This window comes from Bombina bombina, chromosome 7 (assembly GCF_027579735.1).
Source record: "Bombina bombina isolate aBomBom1 chromosome 7, aBomBom1.pri, whole genome shotgun sequence".
Lineage (NCBI taxonomy): Eukaryota > Metazoa > Chordata > Amphibia > Anura > Bombinatoridae > Bombina > Bombina bombina.
Window position 1 is genome coordinate 483,697,637 of NC_069505.1, and position 9,630 is coordinate 483,707,266.

The 9,630-nt window shown below is 39.1% G+C and overlaps 1 protein-coding gene across 1 annotated transcript in view; it reads right to left on the reverse strand.

Moving 5' to 3' along the window:
• LOC128666795 (leucine-rich repeat and fibronectin type III domain-containing protein 1-like protein) overlaps positions 1 to 9,199 on the reverse strand; it is a 92,046-nt gene extending 82,847 nt beyond the window's left edge. The window contains exon 1 of the mRNA XM_053721590.1: positions 8,195 to 9,199. The gene's annotated coding sequence lies outside the window, so the exon portion shown is untranslated. The remainder of the gene's footprint in view (positions 1 to 8,194) is intronic.
• Between the last annotated feature and the right edge of the window lie 431 nt (positions 9,200 to 9,630).

Consider the following 9,630-nt stretch of genomic DNA (forward strand, 5'->3'; position numbering starts at 1 on the left):
TATATTGTTTTATGTTTATTCATTTTACAGATTTCCCTGTCCCTCAGAACAAAATAACCCTTGCTAACCAATCACAAACAGAACAAAAGAACCCCTGCTAACCTATCACAAACTAATATTCAGATATAACACAAACTCTGTTTGCACACGTGCAGTTGAGAGAGACTGGGGAAGCCTGCCCTTATATCTCTTCTCTTAAGGTGGTTCAACTTAGTTACTATTGCAAAGAATGGTTCTACTATCATGATTGTTGATGCAAAACTGATAATTCACTTTTTACAAACATGTGACTGCTGAGAATCTTAGGGGTGAGGGGGAAGTAAACAAAAGCTCACATAAATTGCCTAAAAGTATTAACTCAAACCTCTCTGGGGGAAAGTGAAACAAGCACAATTTTTATATGTATTTTAAAGCAAAATGCAGAAAAATAAATAATGAATATATATTGCAATAATGTTTCACTTGCAATATTGAAACATTGTATGAGTCGTTGAAATGTCAAGTTTAATGGCCCTTTAATGCTCATGATTTTGGAATGGGATTTCAAACAAGCTTATACAGATGTGATGATCAGGTGTAAAAATATACTATATAATAAAAGGCCAAGTATGTTTGTCCAACGCAGTCATGCGCAGCAGAGACTGTGCGAGACAAACATACCTGGCCTTAACCCCTTAAGAGATTGCACAAGACAAGCACGAGGATGGCGCTGGTTGTTAAGCCCTTGGCCTCTCACTGCCGCGATCTTGCTAAAAGTATAGAGATTGCGCTATTTTTGCATGCCCACAAGTGGGGCTGTGCAGAAATAGTCTTGCAGAGGTACCGAAGCAGAGAGGGGCACTCTGTGTCCCTCTCTGCATCGGGCAGTGGTGGTGCTGATCGTTGGTGGCGTGGGAGGGTTAGGAGGAAGGCGGGTAGGCAGCCATCGCTGGAAGGGGTGAGACCGCTACAGGAAAAAAAAAAAAAAAAAAAAGAGTGTGGCAGGGAGATGGGGGGGAATAGAAGACAGCATTCACTGGGCTTAAATAATGCAATAATAGCCTTTAATTATTTTTTTTTTAGTATTTAAAGGCTATTATTGCATTATTTAAGCCCAGTAAGTGCTGTCTTCTATCCGCTGTATCCTATCTTCATTCAGCACCCTGGCATTTAAAAACAGTTCATGAGAGTGCACCTAACTTGGCTTATATACATAAAAAAGCATTTCAATGTCTTCTTTTTTAGCAAAATTTGCATCGTTTTGTAGTTCTGAGACATATCCCTTGAACAAAAAGCTTTGTAAAGACGTTCACCTTATTATCTTTACTGTGGCCTATTAGGGACAAATAAAAATGAGCTGCTGCACTGATTGAGCAATCATTAATAAGCACGTTGCTGGGTCAATGTTCTGAATCTTCTCATCTCTATGGGGGGGAAAAACATGCTAGTCATATTTAAATTTGATTAAACATACAATAAATAACGATGTACATTTCAAAGTGATTTTACTATGGACAATTAAACATTTTACAGGGAGTTGAATAGGAACATAAAAATGCAGAGTGTCGGATTGCCCTGCCGGGACTTTTCCCAATGGGCTTCCATTGCCATAGGGTCACATCTTTCATCAAGGAGGTCACAGAGCGAGCATTATGCTAATGCGTAGTGAATTTCTTCAAGTCCGCTCCTGACGAGGGTGTGGGGGCCTATAGAGGCAAAAAAGGCCATAGGCATGGAAGGGGGTTGAAGGTGATGGAGGGGGGATCTGGCACCGGGAGGTTACATTTTTTTCTGCTTATTTTTGTGGGAATGATTATTCGTTCTGTATGATTTTTAAGTTACAAATGTAATTGTACACTTTTGTAATGTATATATCTCCTTCCCATATGAAAATGCAGTATATGCCGCTTAGCGAAACATCCTGTTTTCAGGGTAAAAAGGGGCCTTATAGAATTCCACCAATGAAATAGATTCGGACCTCTGTAAGAATGCTGCCAGCCCTTCTATTTCCCTGGTTGAATTATCTAAAGCCACTTTTTACTCTGAAAATGGGGTGTCTCGCTAAGAGCGTATACTGCATTTTTATATGGGAATTAGATACATACAGTACATTACAAAAGTGCAACATGAAAATGGTAATTTAAAAAAAACATACAAAAATGAATAATTGGACCATTCACAGAAAAATACCCAGGAAAAAAATTGTATTGTTAAGGTGCATCAAAAATCGTAACAAAATTGTTATTTTATTGAAAACATAAAATTTGTAGGTAAATTACACAGGAATAAATCATATTAAATATTTACAGTGTAAATCGTAATTTTAGTACACTGGCTGTGCAATAAAAAAAAAATAGGAAGAAATACAAAACGTAATTATTGTTTTTTCATTACAGGATGAACATGGGTGTTCCATTGGACTGTATGAAATTTTCTCTCAAATCTCACCGTAATTCTGTAAACATTATTGTTTTACTGATCTCACAGTTTTTTCTCGCAACTTAAAATGGTTGTGAGCTTTTAGCAAAATACTCAAAACACTAATTACTCTAAAAGGAAAAGCTATGAATGTGAATTTATGGTACAGTACACTGAAAACATAATTTGATTTGTATTAGGTATAATGTTAAAGTTTAAACATACGCTGGGGTCTCCCTATGTACCTCGTTCTCCGTTGCAAACTTTTCTAACAGAGAGCTCTCATTACCTCTATGGGAGAAATCTCGCCACTTGCAGGGACAGACATTTTTTTCATAGAATTCCATGTTGGAGTGGACAAACACGTTCTATAGGATCAGCCCCATAGTCACACGGCAAGTCAGATACATATAAAGGGCCAGATCACAAGTAGAGCGCTAAATATCGATTGGAAGCTATATTTGCGCTCCACAGTGTAATACCAGTGCACGCTATTGGGCTCTTGTATTACAACTTGTCAGCAATACAAACGCGAGCTTGTGTTCGCATTGCTGGGAAACATTGCAATCATGAGAGTGCACTTCCATAGACTCCATCAGAGACAGCATCAGAACCTAAGCGCAGTGAAGGTGGTAAGCAGTGCAACGATGGCAGCAAATATAAATATATATGATTATATACATATATATTTATTTGAATATACACATATTAACACAAATATATATGTATATAAGCATACACATATATATTTACAGGGAACACACAGTTCCCGTAGACCTTTTCAGTGCCATTCACACCCCACTTTACCCCCAAATTCTGCCTAGTGTAGTTATTTTATTAAAAAATAGAGATAGCAGCATCTATTATTTTTTTTTATAAAATACACTACACTGTATTTTGGGGACATTTGGGGCAAATTTATAAAATTAACAAGAGATCTGATCTGGTTAATTTTATAAGCGCTAATTGCTACTGCAAACTTGTGTTGGCAATAAACAGCCACTTATAATGTGGCCCGTTTGCGGGCGTGTGATAATTTAGCGCTCCACTTGTAATCTAGCCCAAATTGTCTGATACAATGGGGCCCATTTATCATGCTCCGAACAGAGCTTGTGGGCCCGTGTTTCTGGCGAGTCTTCAGACTCGCCAGAAACAGCAGTTATGAAGCAGCGGTCCAAAGACCGCTGCTCCATAACCCTGTCCGTCTGCTCTGATGAGGCGGACAGGAATCGCCGGAAATCAACCGGATCGAGTACGATCGGGTTGATTGACACCTCCCTGCTGGCGGACGATTGCCGCGAATCAGCAGAGGGCGGCGTTGCACCAGCAGCTCTTGTGAGCTGCTGGTGCAATGTTAAATGTGGAGAGCGTATTGCTCTCCGCATTCAGCGAGGTCTTGCGGACCTGATCCACACTGTCGGATCCGGACCGCAAGACCTTTGATAAATGGGCCCCTATAACTTTATTTATGTGATTTTGAGGCTTATAATAGAATTACACTTAATTTTCTTTAGTGAAAATATAAGCAAATAATATGCAGTCTGCTATTTTGGTTCTACTCTGCAGCAGGACTTAAACACACCTGAACAATTTGTATTAAAGACACTGGACTCTTATTTATTTAACGCAAGACTTATTTAGAACATACTCTACCCTGAACACAAAACATTAAGGAAATATAATCATAATTGAGAGTCATTTTGGCTATAATTATGTAAGTCTTTCGATTCATATCTATTCCTATGTAATTCTAGGAACACGATTCACTAAATCCAACCTCTCCCGCTTCACCAGTTAATATGTTATAATATTCCACTGATTAATTAAAGAATATAGATGTGTGAGCTTCAGAAAAATAAAATGACATAGCGTGAAATAGGAACTGGTTTAAGATGGAGAGGCTGATGAAGCTGGAGAGGATAAAGGAAGCTTTAGTGAATCAAATACATTAAATAACAGAGAAAGTGGTGAACCTACAGAGGCTGGTGGACCTGGAGAGGTTAAAGGAAGCTTTTAGAGAAATAGCTCCATTGCATAACATAGGAAATGGTGAAAATGGAGAGGCTGGATGGAGCTTTAGTGAATCAGTTACATAAATAATATAGGAACTGGTGCAGATAGAGAGGCTGTAAGGAGCTTTAGTGAATCAGCTACATAAATAATATAGGAACTGGAGCAGATAGAGAGGCTGTAAGGAGCTTTAGTGAATCCGCTACATAAATAATATAGGAACTGGTGCAGAAGGAGAGGCTGTAAGGAGCTTTAGTGAATCAGCTACATAAATAATATAGGAACTGGTGCAGAAGGAGAGGCTGTAAGGAGCTTTAGTGAATCAGCTACATAACTAATATAGGAACTGGGTCAGATGGAGAGGCTGTAAGGAGCTTTAGTGAATCAGTTACATAAATAATATAGGAACTGGGGCAGATGGAGAGGCTGTAAGGAGCTTTAGTGAATCAGTTACATAAATAATATAGGAACTGGTGCAGATGGAGAGGCTGTAAGGAGGTTTAGTGAATCACTTACATAAATAATATAGGAACTGGTGCAGATAGAGAGGTTGTAAGGAGCTTTAGTGAATCAGCTACATAAATAATATAGGAACTGGTGCAGATAGAGAGGCTGTAAGGAGCTTTAGTGAATCAGCTACATAAATAATATAGGAACTGGTGCAGATAGAGAGGCTGTAAGGAGCTTTAGTGAATTAGTTACATAAATAATATAGGAACTGGTGCAGATGGAGAGGCTGTAAGGAGCTTTAGTGAATCAGCTACATAAATAATATAGGAACTGGTGCAGAAAGAGAGGCTGTAAGGAGCTTTAGTGAATCAGTTACATAAATAATATAGGAACTGGTGCAGATGGAGAGGCTGTAAGGAGCTTTAGTGAATTAGTTACATAAATAATATAGGAACTGGTGCAGATGGAGAGGCTGTAAGGAGCTTTAGTGAATCCGCTACATAAATAATATAGGAACTGGTGCAGAAGGAGAGGCTGTAAGGAGCTTTAGTGAATCAGCTACATAAATAATATAGGAACTGGTGCAGAAGGAGAGGCTGTAAGGAGCTTTAGTGAATCAGCTACATAAATAATATAGGAACTGGTGCAGATAGAGAGGCTGTAAGGAGCTTTAGTGAATCAGTTACATACATAATATAGGAACTGGTGCAGATGGAGAGGCTGTAAGGAGCTTTAGTGAATCAGCTACATAAATAATATAGGAACTGGTGCAGATGGAGAGGCTGTAAGGAGCTTTAGTGAATCAGTTACATAAATAATATAGGAACTGGTGCAGATGGAGAGGTTGTAAGGAGCTTTAATGAATCAGCTACATAAATAATATAGGAACTGGTGCAGAAAGAGAGGCTGTAAGGAGCTTTAGTGAATCCGCTACATAAATTATATAGGAACTGATCCAGATGGAGAGGCTGTAAGGAGCTTTAGTGAATCCGCTACATAAATAATATAGGAACTGGTGCAGATAGAGAGGTTGTAAGGAGCTTTAGTGAATCAGCTACATAAATTATATTGGAACTGATCCAGATGGAGAGGCTATAATAACAAAGGAGCTTTGGTGAATCAGCTACATAGAATAACAAAGGAACAAGTATTAGTTGAAGATATTGGTGAGCCCAGCGATGCTGGACAGGATAGATGGGGCTTTATTGAATTATCTACATATAATGGCATAGAAACCGATTTTAAGCTGGAGAGACTGGTCAAAAAAAGAAGGCTAGTTGTAGCTTTAGTGAATCAGCTACATTATCTGTATAGTATAACAAAGGAACTGGTGAAGCTGTAGGTACTGGGGAGGGCAGAAATGCCGGAGAGGATAGAGTGATCTTTGGTGAATTGGCTGCATATAACACTGATTAAAGGGACAGTGTAGTCAACATTAAAGGGACATTAAACACTAAATACATGCGAGATAGAATGATGCATTCAAAGAACAGATTAGTCCATGACTAACATGTAGATGTATTTTTTAAAGTTTCATTAGCTGTTTAAAAAGTGACAAAATAAGTGTTAAGTTTTAGTGTCTATAAAACACTGGGAGCTGCCATGTTGTAACTTGTGTTACCTTCTCTGCTGTGGCCAATTAGGGACCGTTATTAATAGGTCACTAGAGTGTGCAACCAATGGCTGTGTGGAATGTAACAGTGTTCTGCACTTCCATTTCTAACAGGAACTGAAAAGCTCACAATTTCAGAATGGAATTACAGGCAAAGAGGACAAAATAAAAAATTAAAGTATATTGCAGAGCTGTTTTATATATACAATTTATCATTTTATATTACCATCTCAAAGTGTTTAATGTCCCTTTAAACTTTCATGAGTCAGATAGGGCTTGCAATGTTAAACAACTTTCCAATTTAGTTTTATCATCAAATTTGCTTTGTTCTCTTGATATTCTTTGTTGAAAGCTAAACCTAGGTAGGCTCATATGCCAATTTCTAAACCCTGAAAGCCCGCCTCATACCTCACTGCATTTTGAGTGCCAGTTCATGTGTGCCATATAGATTACACGGTGCTCACTCCCATGGAGTTATTTACGAGTCAGCACTGATTGGCTTAAATGCATATCTTTCAAAAGCACTGAAATAATGGACAGTCTGCAGAGGCTTAGATACAAGATAATCACAGAGGTAAAAAGTGTTAGTTATGCAAAACGGGGAATAGATACTAAAGGGATTATCTATCTTCTTAAACAATACAAATTCTGGAGCAGACTGTCCCTTTAAACTTGAGAGGCTGGTAAAGAAGGAAAGACTGGTAGGAACTTTAGTGAATCTATTTATTGGTGAAGCTGGAGAGGTTGCACATCTGCACAGCTGAGTAGAATTTATACAATTACTATATGAGCTTGATCAGGAGGTGGTGATATATAATCTAGGAGTATAGTCAATACACCAATCTCCTGCACTTCAACTTGTATTTTATTTCATTCAGTCTATGTTAGACCTTTAGACTTCATCAGCAATTCCATGTAGCTAATTCACTAAAGCTCTCCAAGCTTCTGCCCAAAGCCCCTCCTCATCACCTCATTGATCAATAGGACAACACATCTGCTGATGGTTTTGTTAAAGTGAGACACGGTCTAGAGCTCATCCCTGTATAATGACATCAGCCCACCCCCCTGTGTACTGAAACAACTGCCTCCCTGGGGCATCTAATGATGCAAATTATCTTCTTATGCATGAGATAAAAAGAGTAGAATGCAATACCCATGAGGTATGAATCAGTATAACTGACAGGCAACCCAATATGTGCTTTTAACATTATAGTAGCATAAAAATACACCCAATATGCGTGAATAGTAAAGAACAGTACAATTGCAACATATGAACAGTTAATGGTGTATGAGATCTAACCCCCCCCCCCCCCCCCCCCCCCCATTGCAGAATATCATTTTTAAGCCAGAACAGGGTAATTTTAGACCTTCTGTGTATTACTCAGCATTTTGCTTACCAAGCAATTTGTGAATAACAAATGATAAGCTCGATAATAAGATATCACAGTGATGTATTAGAGGAATGCAGATATGGCATACACATTAACATGCAAAAAAAAAAAAAAAAAACATACAGCAAGTACATCATGTTATATAAACAGACAGTGCTAGAACAAGAGGCTTTGCTCTGAAAGAGTATGGTATTAGTTTGCACAGGGTAGTGGATACATGGAATATCTTCCAGGGGAAGTATTAGTATTAGACTTGGAAGATAGATAGGATTCCAGGACAAAAGAATAAATAATTAAAATACAAAAAGGCAAATCTTGTAGGTTTATTTCATACCTAGTGAGGGATATCAGGAGGTTCAGGTTGGTTGCTTCTTGTTGGAGAACCTTTCTCAGATGATCAGGGTAAAGTAATTACCCTGGAAGTCCTATCACATTATATAATACACAGAGGGACCCTCTCACATTGTAAGAAGCGCTAAGGGACCCTCTCAGGTTGTATAAAGCATCAAGGGACCCTCTCAGGTTGTATAAAGCAACAAGAGACCCTTGCACATTGTTCGGTCCCCCCCTGATGGTCACATACCAAGAAGGAAGGGGTCACTAAAGCCTATGTAGGAGTACCCCTAAAATAACTGTGATCTGTTTCCAGACATCAGATGACAAAACCATACATAGGTGTCAGAAGCTCCAAGATGACCCATCTCACTTGACAATCTTCTGATACTGCTATCTCCGTTAGTTGTGTGCAGGTACTGACCAGCCCTGAGGGTCCACTCATGGCTCTAGAGTTGTTTCATGTACAAAAATAAAATAAATCTAAGGGCCTTAGGGTGGAGAATCAATGCTTACACGATCCTTCCAGCAGCAAATAGACAGATTCTCCATCAGTATCTAATAAACCAAAATTCCAACAAACTGGTCAGAATCCACCATGGTATGAAGATGACACAGGTCTAAGACATTTTTTTGGAATCCCAAGTCCTGAATCACTTCCAGATAAATCACCAACAATTGTAAAAGACACAGGGTGGCGTGAGGGAGGAGATTAAAGGTAACAAGCTGCCCAGAAGAACAGATAAGCTGATGAAGAGCTCAGGTTGAGAGGTCCACTCTACCCTTGAGTGATTTGGTAATGATTATTGTAATTCCAAGTGGGTGTTGTCAGGGCAAGGTCTGATGATCTGCAGTAGTTAGTGTAGACCCCTAATAAATAACATATAGACACAAACAGTAATAATCCCTCTGGTTTGCTGCACATCTGTGAAAGGCAGAGTCATCCACACACCTAACAGTGTCCCCCAGCATAACCAGTGCGTTCCGCAGCTGTCCCTGCTCCTCGTTTGTGTCAGGCAGACTGGATGCAGAGGGATGGATCAGCCTCCTGTATATGTCAGACAGCTCCCTCCCACCTTCTACACTTAAAGACAACGCTGAAAAAATACTTCAGCTCCAGGGAGATCCCTGTTTGTTAAATGAGAAAACAGGATTCCCAGTGAACCCCCACCCAAACTGTCCAAATAGGTGGGATTATTAATGTGCAGCCCCTGGGAAAGGGCTCCTCTTATCAAACAAATAGCCAAGGGGCAGAAAATAGGGAATTATTAGATGTGCAGATGTACTCAGTGCTCTGCTGCCAACAAATGAATGTCTGATGACAAATCCATTTTTAAAAATATCATTATCTGTTCCCTCCTGAAGTCAGTCTGAGCCACCGATCACTGTCATCATCAGATGAGCATAAACTAAATAAATAAGCACTTGATTAGCAGG